The sequence below is a fragment of the Alosa alosa genome, chromosome 24 (assembly GCF_017589495.1).
Source record: "Alosa alosa isolate M-15738 ecotype Scorff River chromosome 24, AALO_Geno_1.1, whole genome shotgun sequence".
In the NCBI taxonomy this organism is placed as follows: Eukaryota; Metazoa; Chordata; class Actinopteri; order Clupeiformes; family Clupeidae; genus Alosa; species Alosa alosa.
The window spans coordinates 23,847,264-23,859,763 of NC_063212.1; the positions used below are offsets into that span (position 1 = coordinate 23,847,264).

At 42.3% G+C, this 12,500-nt stretch overlaps 1 protein-coding gene across 1 annotated transcript in view; it reads left to right on the forward strand.

Annotated features, from left to right (window-relative positions):
• LOC125289320 (nuclear factor 1 B-type-like) overlaps window positions 1-887 on the forward strand; it is a 125,658-nt gene extending 124,771 nt beyond the window's left edge. The window contains exon 12 of the mRNA XM_048236073.1: window positions 1-887. This exon is cut by the window's left edge and continues 1,499 nt beyond it. The gene's annotated coding sequence lies outside the window, so the exon portion shown is untranslated.
• The last annotated feature ends 11,613 nt before the right edge of the window (window positions 888-12,500 follow it).

Consider the following 12,500-nt stretch of genomic DNA (forward strand, 5'->3'; position numbering starts at 1 on the left):
CGCAGCAGAAAAAATAAACAGTGGAAAGACAAGCAGTAGAACACAGGCTATTAAGCTCATTTAAGAAACGCCTTGTGTGCATATGTGTGTGTGTGTGTGTGTGTGTGTGTGCATGTGCGAGCATTTGTTTGCATATGTGTGTGTATGTATCTCTGTGTGTGTGTGTGTGTGTGTGTGTGTGTGTGTGTGTGTGTGTGTGTGTTCTGATTACTCCTGCACTTATCCTCCCCTCAATGAAATGGGAGTGAGTTGGCTGCATGCTAGTCCAGTCCATCAGAGCCAGAAAGGGTTGCACTCTCTCTCTCTGTCTCTCACACTAACTAAACAAATAGGTGAATAAGTAAAGCGTGGTGCATGGCAGGGTTCGCTTGCCTCTGTCTCTCCAATCCAGATATATTTATATAACTAATCTTTCCAATAATCTTAATTTGCACGAAAATATATAGTCCACATTACGTGCCTTGCCTTTGAATATAGAGATGACATCCCTGGACAGTGGCAGACTCTGAGGTGAGCCTGGGCCGGGCTCGGGCTGAGTGTGGGCCACATCTGGGCCGGAGGCGCCACAGAGTCTGTTGGTATCTGGGTCACTACACTTGTTTTTTGCTGCATTTATTACCATTTTAGACAAAAAAATAAAAAAATTAACATTTTTACGATAAGAAATATTTTGTACTCTGGATGAAATTGTTGACATTGTTGATTTTTAACTTCATTTACTATATATCACATTTACAGTGCATATCAAGGCTGTCTATAGTTGCCGTTCTAAAAATGTATAATCAACCAGCATAATTTTCAGTATTTTTGGTGTTTTTTTTCTTCTAATAACCCTTCATTTTTGTTTATTTTAAATAGTTCATTTGTTTATTTGTTTTTATTTGTTATCTTCCATTCTTATTATTAGGGAGGGAGGGGGGGGGGCAGTCGGTCAGATTTATTGAAAAAATTATGCAATACCAAGTTTTGCCTATGTAGGTAGTGCTTATAGCTATGTGGATTATTAGAAGCTAGTGTGGAGATAGACAATAATGTAATACATTTATTTTGTTGACGTTGATGTTGTCACTGTTGTTGTTGTTGTTGATGTTTGTTGTTGCTATTGTTGTTGTTGTTTTCCTTTTTTTCTTCCTTTTTTTTAATTGACCAAAGTGGGAACTGCTTTTTATGCAGTATGTGACATGGTCTGTTTTTAGTATACTGAAAGGAGTAAATGAGAGTGTAAGGGTTTTGTTTTGTATTTGTGGTGAGGGGAGGAATTGCTCTTTTTTGTTTGTTTGTTAGTTTGTTTCTACGTTTGCAGTGCGGCTGTTAAGAAAAAGCCAGGGTCAGTAGCTAATATGGCTGCAAAGTCACTGATCTGTCTACTGTGACGACGATGTTTTGAGAAAGAAAGAAAGAAAAATAAGGAAACTGGCTCCTTCTTCAAACGTTTCCACCTGGGGTGCCAGATCGCGACCTTGACCAGGCTCATGTCCACGGGAGAGAAGGCTTGACTTGAGAGAGACAATCATTACGGAGAGACGTCAGCGTAGAGCCGCGAGCGACACACTCTACACTACTACACTACCTGTAGAACGCACCGGACTAAACAAATAAACATACAAACAAACAAGGTAACGCAGGATAGGTCACCAAACACATGGCCGCCATCTTAGACACGCTAATCAAATAACTCGTCACGGGTGGTGATGGATATGCAAACGTCCTGGCGAAAGCTAGTCGAGGTAATAAAAATCAGCCTTAGCCACTCAAGGTGGTTCGCTTGTTCATTGGTAACCGGCCTCTGCTCGTATCCCCTGGCCTCTGGGTCACCGATGTGTCTTTTCAAAAGGTGAAAACACTATCCTTAACTTATGATATCGTATCTGCATATTGTAAGTACGTATATGCAATTCCCAAGTAGATGCCTTAAAATAAACAACTACGAAGTGACTTGTTTTGAATGCGCTACAATCACCCTTACACACTTTGAAAGTGTGTGAGATTTGTCACAATCAGCTGGAGAGAGGCTATCCTTTCAACGCACCCCCCCCCCTAACCCCCCACCACCACCACCCGCACACCAGACCCCACCACCACCACCCGCACACCAGACCCCACCTCCCTCAGCGACGCTCCCCATCGCAGACATCCAAACGACTTTATATTGCAGATGCCAGTCAGAACAAGAGGAAACACGACTTGTGATTTTAGTGTTGGTCAGGGTTTCTTTTCTAACGTATTCAAGTTTTGAGATAAGCTACGGTCCTCAGAGAGACGGAGAACTGAGCTCCTCCCGTCGTTCAGGAGGACCTCGGTCACTCGAACAAAAGCAGACAGCCAATCGCCTTCCCCTAGCATCCCCCTTCTGGATATGAATCAAATCGTCCTGAACAAACAAACAGTGACAACGAAGAAAAAAACAACAAGGCTTAGATGTCCTCACTTCCCAGGTCAGTTGTGAAGCTTCGTTATAATCTTATAATCAGTCGCAAAGACAGAAAAGCGTAAATTTATGCACTTAATCCTGTAAATGTACTTCTGTAGTCCCACAGATGCCTAATAACTAATACTATAAACAATAACAATAACAAATAAAAGCAAACAATAGAATTCAACGACTCAAGTCAAGCCTCCCTTCTCCTCCCTCACCCTGATGTTTATTCTGATTTTAAAAAAAAGAAGCCACCCCGTTATATGTGCACTGTTCTGCGTTTTGTTTTGTTTTTGTTTTTAGTTTCTAATTGTCTTTTTTGGTTGCTTTTGTTTTTTGTTTTTGGAGAGAAGCAAGTGCTTTGCAGCCTTTTGGCCCCTGGAGCTGCCACTGAAGTGCATTGGGGTGTCAGGGTCATTGTGTGTGTGTGTGTGTGTGTGTGTGTGTGTGTGTGTGTGTGTGTGTGTGTGTGTTTGGCAACAAAGGGGACTGCCAGAAAGGAATTTGTGCATTCTGCCAACGGTAACAGCAATAGTCCTTTGATTTTATATTGCCACAGTTTGTGTGTGTGTGTGTGTGTGTGAAGAGAGAGAGATATATGATAAAATGGCTCTGACACTATTCGATGAGGGTCTCTCTTTTTTAAAAGCCTGCCTTGTAGACAGAAGTTTGTACACTGTAAAATTGTTCAATTGTTTTTCCCCTCTCTTCCTTACTCTGACACCCTCATTTGTAAAGAAAAAAAATCCTTTAGATATTTGACAGGATATGATTGAGCACCCTTTTTCTTTAAAGAAAAAAACAACAACAGCAACACACTTGTGGAAGCCTGGACTTGAGTTAGAACTCTCCAGTATTCCGTAAAAAAACAATTAGTATCTTTTTGTTTCATATTCCTGTGCTTAAAATGTTTGGGGAAATCCCTTTATGGAACTGTAAATGTTTAAAACAAAATGATGAAGGTCTTTTTGTTGTGTTTAGTGTTGATTAACTTGGAATTTTTGGAAACATTTCATAAATGTTTTGGAGTGTTGTTTTTTTGTTAGTGTGCTCTTAGGGGGAGAGTGTTATGTGATTTTTACGTGGTATTTGACATTGGAAGATAAAAAAAAATGATAATAAATTGATGTTGAGTAGGGTCATATTGCAATGTCTGGAGCGATTGGGGTCACCCTTTGGTCACTTTAGAATGGATGGCACCTGTGAGGAGTCATAGCCCAACCGAGTATAGCAGGGTAATGTCAGAAGTGACATCATGGATCAGTCTACTGTCTCAGCATGCTGATCAGCGTTTGCTTTGTGTTCCATCTAAGCCACCACCATGCAGTGTACAGAGGTCCTTTCCCAAAAGGCATGATTTTTTTAGCGATCGTTGTGTTAAATTGATTTTTTATTATTTTCCCTCTTCTTTTTTGGCTTGTCACATGGGTGCTGGCAACGGGGCTTTTCTATTTCACGTTGTTTACAAGGGTCTGCCATGGCTTCAGCTAGCAGTATGAGGCTGGGGCTCAAAAGGGGGACTACAAGTCCCATGATGCTTGAGGCAGGCCCACAGGCTGTGTCCTCGGCTTGAGCTAGAATGGACGTTAGTTTGGTGACACAGCTGAGCCTTTGCACTCTGTTTTCTTCCGGGATGTGCTCCCGCATGCAGTGTTATTGTCTGGTAGTGCATGGGTTCCAGTGCCTAGTTAGCTAGAACCCTATGGACGTTCTAGAATGCCCATAGTGCATTGTGTGATGGGTCTGGATGAATGTCACCCCATGTTGCCATGGTAGCCAGCGATCGCCCTCACCACAGCGTACAATGTTACACGGCTGATGAGATCACAATGGTCAATATCCTTACTTCCTTTGTGTTGCAGTTATAACTCTTTCCTTTTTCCCGCTCTGACTTCTCTTAGAGCTGTTTTTGTTTTTGTTTTCTCCTACGTGGGCTGACTCACTGACCCATGTGAACATAGAGAGGTGTTTGTTTGTTTGTTTGTTTGTGTTGATTTTTGATAGCATACAGGTTCTGGTTCAGCCCCACTGGTCTGTGATTCATGTTGTCTTCTTAGTTTTAAAGCAGGTGTGTATGTGTTGTGTGTGTGTGTGTGTCTGAAACAGCCATGTTGGTGTAACCCCCTTCCCCTGTATGCAAGGAGGTTCTGAGATGCCCCTGCCATGTTTCAGGACATGGCACAGAAGTTCTAACTTTGGGGCCTAGCAAGGGGAACAGGGCAGTAGAACACCACAGTGTGTGTGTGTGTGTGTGGTGGGAGGGTGGAACCTTTCCACACACACACACACACACATACACAAGGACATTTTCTCTTTCACGGGCATTGACTATGGCATGAGCTAACATCAGGTTGTTGTAAACACGAACGTAATGTTGAATAAAAACCAGCATATTATAAAATCATTTACCAAAAAAAAAACACAACAAAAAGACAAAAAACAAACAAATGTTTTAAAAACAGTGCCTGTTCAAGCTCACGGTCTCAGTGGAGTATTTTTTTTTTTTGTTTGTAAATAGAAAAGGATAGATTTTTTTCGTCACTGATTAAAAAAAAGAAAGAAAACTTTGACAACTTCAATCAAAACAGAATGTGTGGGGCTCCCCTTCCCAAATCGGTTCACCATGTGGTGTCCTGGTTCCCCATGTGGTGTCCTGGTTCCCCATGTGGTGTCCTGGTTCCCCATGTGGATTTGTCTGGTTTTGTTATGTGCTCTTTTTGTTTTACTCTTATTGGTTTTTGTTTTGTTTTGTTCCGTTTCGTTAGTTTCTGTAGCGATGTTTTCTTTTTTCCTTCCTTTTGCTTCATTCGGTTTTCCACCCCTTAGTCAGTTGGGATGGCGTGCCCCCTGTGTCTTGATATTTCTTTGAGGAGATAAAAAAAAAACGGAAAAAAAAAAACGTAAATAAATAGTTGGGCTGTGTGTTTCTTTAGATTGTCAATGCTACATTTTAGTATAACGGTAGATTTCAAAAACGTCAGTTGAAGCAGTCAGATGATGTTCGCCTGCTGTGCAGCAGGGTTGATTTGAATTTTTGGGTCTTGTGGCACTTTTACACCCTCTCAGCACCCCCCCCCCCCCCCCCCGAGAACCATGGCAACGGGTGGGTTACAACAAAACGATGACAGTAACACAACCACACCTTTCTGTCAGCCCCATAGCTGTGTTTAGTAGCATAGTTAGCTCTCCAAGAAGGTGTGTGTGTGTGTGTGTGTGTGTGCAAGGGGCTCAGGTATGGACTGGAATGTCCACCTTAGACGTTTTTTTTTTTCTTTTCCAAACCTGTGCTTATTTTGTTTGTCTTTTAATTCGCAGTTTATTCAACAATGCAGACGCTGTACAGTGAAGATATTGATCACCATGTTTGTTTGTTTTTCTTAGATTTCTAGGCTTAACTGTAGGCGTGGCCTTTGAGCTGGTGGGTGCTTTTGGTGTGGGGTAGGGGGTGGGGGGTGGCTGTCGGGATTGTGGGGGGGGGGGGGTGGGCTAAAACTGCCACAAGATTAGAAAAAAAATCTGTGTAAATAACGCTCAACATTTTTGTGATTGTTACTGTTATATCCAGCCTATACTGCTCGCAGCCGTTTTGAACTGCAGTCCATTACTGGATGTGGATATATTTCCTATGCAAAACTGTTGAAACAATAAAATGAGCTATGCTACAAAATCGGCAGTCGTTTCCCATGGCTTCTCTGTTGTCTTCTCTTGTGTCTTTGTCTTTCACACACACACACACACACACAACCATGCATATACACACACACTGCGATTCCATCTGTCATTGTAACACATGACTAGTGCCCTAAAAGATTGTAAATTATCTTTGTGTGAGACAAATTTGCCTGCATACACACACCCAGGCCAAGTGTGTTCCAAGGCATCGTTATCTGACACCCCATCAGAGCAACAGTCACACAGTGTAGATTTGAACACTTCTGCCCTGAGCCAAACTGAACCGCCAGTAACTGTAGCTTTCACATTACGTCATGCGATAGTCACTATGGGACAGTGAAAGGGTAACAGATAAAAGCACTGAACTTTTCACTGAGTTTTTATACAGGCAGCAGGTAGGCTACTATACGTAGCTGTGCTTTTATACAGGCAGCAGGTAGGCTACTATACATAGCTGCTAGAACAGGTCCTTTAGAGAACAGGTACCACGGTAGGTAGAAGAAATCACAGACAGCAGATACAATGGATTGAACAGGTCGTATAGACAACAGGTACTAGAGCAGCAGCAAGAGCAGAGCATACAGATGGCAGGAAATATAGCAGCTAAAACAAATCACAGACACAAGATACTATAGCAGCTAAAACAAATCACAGACACAAGATACTATAGCAGCTAGAACAAATCAGACACAGGATACTATAGCAGGTAGAACAAATCACATGTAGTCCATGAGCCAGGGCCCCAAATTTGGGCCATCGGTATCATCTGGGGGGACAAAGGCTATCATTGTTTTTTGGCAAGGTATACACCCCCAGTACTAGAAAAATCACGATAGCAGTGCAGGGGTGGTAGCGAAATCACTTTTTTCAGCTCATGAAGTTACTAACCCCCTAAGATAAATTCTGTTTTTTAAAATCTGGTGTATATCTTGTTTGTGCTCATGGTATGGATATTGTCAATATGTTATAATATGGTGCTTGGTATCTTTGGAAAGGGGACCTTTTAGGCTTCCATTTAAGCCCAGTGCTGAATCTGTCTGACAAACACAGACGTCACATGACTTCTTTAAACCAGAAATAACACATTTTCTCACAATTTCCGCCTAAACTGTATGTTTTCTGTTATCCCTGTGGCTTGAAAGAACACCAGGGACACAAAACTCAACAACTTCAATACTCAAGGCACTCTGATGATTCAGAAAATGTACAATATATACAATATAGCCATACTATTTATTTGTGAGAGCCTTAAATTAGACTTGTGTGGCCAGCACAAGTCTTCAAAATAGAATGGAGCCAATAGAATGGACACATAGAATACCCTATTAGTCCAGGGCCAAATGGCCTAGTTTTTGAGATACCTCCACCCAATTATGTTTTTTATATTTTTGATATGTCTAGTTTATAAAAATGGATTGTTGTATAAAAATATTTTACTGCACAACTAGTTTTTTTTGGATGGTATTTGAATCCTCCCCAAAACCGGAAATTGTGAAAGTTCCGGATTCTGCAAAAAGGTCATTATTTGCTTTGACACATATATCTTTGGAAATAATGATCAGAAACTCACCAAATTTGGACTGTATGTCCCCAGGTAGTTGGTCCATACTATGAAGTGATAAATTAACCATTTTTTATGAGTATGTAGCAAAACCTTACCCTTCAACATACATGGAATGTAGTGTAGGCGGACATTGAAAAGGTAATGCGAAATATGACATAACCATGTTGATTTTAAATTGCTTTCAAAACAAAACAAAACAAAATTGAGCAATAAAACAACTTGTTCATTTCTAATGTAACATTGAAGAACAATGGCAAAATACACAAGACAATGCAGGACAGGATAAGAAAAGTGCAAATTCAAAATTGGAAGGAGATACTATAGATTTCATTCAAAGGTAGTGCTTTCCTGAAGATACTTTGCTATTAGATTTAATTCAAATGTAGTGTTTTCATGAAGATATATATATATATATACTGAATATATAAGCAATGTATATCTTCAAGTCCCACAGTATCTTGGCTTGGTCATTCTTGACCACCTTTGGAGGTGTATCCTATTTTGACTGCAGCCCATACTTAGCACAGATGTTCCTATATACTATCCCAGCCTCCTGATTATGGCGCTCCATGTATGCCTTGCCTGCCAGCATCTTGCATCATGCTGTTATGTGTTGGACTGTCTCAGGGGCTTCCTTACACAGTGTGCACCTTTGATCTTGCCTTGCATGGTAGACCCCAGACTCTATTTTTCTTGTACTCAGGGCATGCTCTTGCGCTGCCATGATCAGTGCCTCTATGCTGTCTGTCAGTCCAGCTGTATGCAATGTCAGCTACCTCCTCTATCTGTCGGTGGTACATACCGTACAGGGTTCCTCCTCACACTCCTTTTTTTCAGGTGTTTGTTGCACTAAGTATCCAATCACATGGGGCCATCTTCTGGATGTATTGGTGGATCTTAGTTGTTTCATCCTGGACACTCACTAGTCCTCGGCCCCCATTAGTCCTCTTAGTGTACAGCCTCAGGACGCTGGACTTGGGGTGAAACCCTCCATGCATTGTAAAGAGCTTTCTTGTCTTGATGTCAATGGCATCAATATCTGGCAATATCTCTTCCTTTGTCCAGGTTATTATGCCTGCAGGGTACCTGATGACAGGTAAGGTGTTTCTGTTGATGGCCTGCATCTTGTTCTTCCCATTCAGCTGGCTTTCAGGACCTGTCTCACCCTCTGTACATACTTGGCAGAAGCACCTTTTTTTGCTACGTCCTCTTGGTTCCCATTGGCCTGTGGCATTCCAAGGTATTTGTAGCTGTCCCCCACATTTACTAGGTTGCCCTCTGGTAGTGTTATCCCCTCTGTTCTGACCACCTCTCTTTGTTACCATCCTGCCACACTTGTCTAGCCTGAATGTCATTCTGATGGCACTGCTGTAGATCCTGTGGATCCATTCTGCAGTTTGTAGCCATAGCCACTCTTGTCAATGATCTGGCTCAGGAGGTTTAGGCCTATGCAGAACAGTAGTGGTGACAGAGCATCCCCTTGCTATATATCACACTTGATGGTGACCTTGGCAATGGACTCAGAGTTGGCCTTGGGTTGTCTTCCACAGCACCATGGAGTTCTTGATGAAGGCTCTTGTCATTTTGATGTTGTAGAGTTCCAAGCATTCCAGGATCCATGTGTGCGGTATTGAGTCATAGGCTTTCTTGTAGTCAATCCAGGCAGTGCAAAGGTTGGTCTGTCTAGCCTGGCAGTCCCTGAAGACCACTTTATTCACCAGTAGCTGTTGCTTATCCCCACTGGTGTTATTGCCAATCCCTTTCTGTGCTCTACTCATGTATAGTCTGATGTGCCCACTCATCTTATCCTGTGATGGTGTGTCGCCTCAGCAGCACATCGCACTATGGTTATTTGATTATGATTTAATTAATGATGTATGTTATGTCAATGTCATGAATTTATTATTTATGCGTGTTCAGTGTGTTGGGTTCATTCCTTTGCATGCGAGGAGCATTGCTTAATATTTGATCATGTGTGTTTTTGGGGGTCTGGTATGGTAATTTTTAATGTCATGAAGTTTGCTTTAGATGTCCGCCAGGTAGGGGTGGTGTGCCCATTTTGGGTGTTTAGACTTTACCTATGTCGGTGGAAGTAATTAGTTAATTGGCTATTTGAATGCTGGATTTTCTCTATGCAGAGAAAAGGCCACCAAATCTGAGGCCTCTACGATTCTAAATCTGATCAGACCCCCTTTGTGATTTGTGTGTGTGTGTTAAATAAAAATGGTTAATTTATCACTTCATTGTATGGGCCAACGACCTGGGAACATACAGTCCAAATTTGGCGAGTTTCTGATCATTATTTCCAAAGATATATGTGACAAAGCAAATAATGACCTTTTTGCAGAATCCGGAACTTTCACAATTTCCGGTTTTGAGGGGGGGAATTAAATACCATCCAAAAAACTAGTTGTGCAGTAAAATATTTTTATATAACAATCCATTTTTATAAACTAGACATATCAAAAATATAAAAAACATGATTGGGTGGAGGTATCTCAAAAACTAGGCCATTTGGCCCTGGACTAATAAGGTATTCTATTTGTCCATTCTATTGGCTCCATTCTATTTTGAAGACTTGTGCTGGCCACACAAGTCTAATTTAAACTCTCACAAATAAATAGTATGGCTATATTGTATATATTGTACATTTTCTGAATCATCAGAGGGCCTTGAGTATTGAAGTTGTTGAGTTTTGTGTCCCTGGTGTTCTTTCAAGCCACAGCGATAAAAGAAAGCATACAGTTTAGGCGGAAATTGTGAGAAAATGTGTTATTTCTGGTTTAAAGAAGTCATGTGGACGTCTGTTTTGTCAGACAGATTCAGCACTGGGCTTAAATGAAAGCCTAAAGGTCCCTTTTACCAAGATACCAAACGCCATATTATAACATATTGACAATATCCATACCATGAGCACAAACAAGATATACACCAGATTTTAAAAAGCGGAATTTATCTTAGGGGTTAGTAACTTCATGAGCTGAAAAAGTGATTTCGCTACCACCCCTGCACTGCTATCGTGATTTTTCTAGTACTAGGGGTGTATACCTTGCCAAAACAATGATAGCATTTGTCCCCCCGATGATACCGATCAACCCCCCTGGCTCATGGACTAATATAGCAGGTACTACAGAAGCTACAGAATAAATCAGATAACAGGCTCTGTTGCAACTCCAGATCATACAGACGCCAGATCATATACTCTAGACATCAGGCACTGTGGCAACTAGAATGGATCCATCAGGCCACATAGTCCCAACTGTCCCCTGTGTGAGGGTTGGGCTGTGTTGAGTTGTGTTTGAGGGGGCAGCCATTGGCCTACTGGTTAGGGCTTGGTTGATAACCTAAGGATTGCGGTTTGATCCTCCGATCCAGTAGGAAAATGTGGGCTGGGAAGTGGTTGAGCACTGCTCTCCCATGCCCACATCCCGCGGCTGAAGTGCCCTTGAGCAAGGCACCTGACCCCTCCCGCACTGCTCCCCGAGCGGCCAAGCTGTTGTTGCAGGCAGCTCACTGTGCCGGGATTAGTGTGTGCTTCACTCACTGTGTGTTCACTGTGTGCTGAGTGTGTTTCACTAATTCACGAATTGGGATAAATGCAGAGACCAAATTTCCCCCACAGGATCAAAAGAGTATACTATATACTTACTTATACTTATACTTACATACTTAGTTTACAAGGTTCAGCTCTTCCATGTATAGGGCCTCTATGCTGGTCTTAAGATGCCTCCCCCCCATCTCACATGATTATAAGATACTGAAGCCATCGAAAAGAAGTCAGAAGTCCATTTCACATATGATGCATCATGTTCATCTCACATATGATTCATCATGTAAATCTGTAACAAGCAGCACACATACATTCACCAGCTGAGAGACTCAGTATTAATCGGATAAATGGCTCTATTCTAAAAACTGAACTAAATTCATTCACTTGGAAGACATGTTTATCTAAAGCGACTTACAGCAATAGAATAACATTTAAGCATTTTAACATTTAAGCTCCAGGGCTACAACTACAGCAATAGAATAACATTTAAGCATTTGAACATGTACTGTACACACACACACACACCTCAATACAATGACTAATCTCCTCGCTTGTGGCCAACCACAAATCAGTGGTTAACACTCAGTGGCAAAAACAACTACAGCTACCCCACCCCCTTCCTCCCCACACACCCCTTTACCCCCACTACACACACACACCCCTTTACCCCCACTACACACACACACACACACATACACTCACTCACACACACACACACACACTCACACACACACACACACACACCCCTATACCCCCACTACACACACACACCCCTTTACCCCCACTACACACACACACACACACACACACCCCTATACCCTACACACACACACACACACACTCACACACACACACACACACACCCTTTATACTCTAATTACACACACACACACACACACACCCCCTATACCCCACTACACACACACACACACACACCCCCTTTACCCCCCACTACACACACACACACACACACCCCCTATACCCCACCACACACACACACACACACACACACCCCCTATACCCCCACTACACACACACACACACACACCCCCTATACCCCACTACACACACACCCCCTTTTACCCCCTACTCACACAATACACACACACACCCCTACCCCCACTACACACACACACACACACACACACCCTATACCCCCACTACACACACACACACACACACCCTTTACCCCCACTACACACACACACACACACCCCTTTACCCCCACTACACACACACACACACACCCTATACCCCCACTACACACACACACACACACACACACCCCTATACCCCCA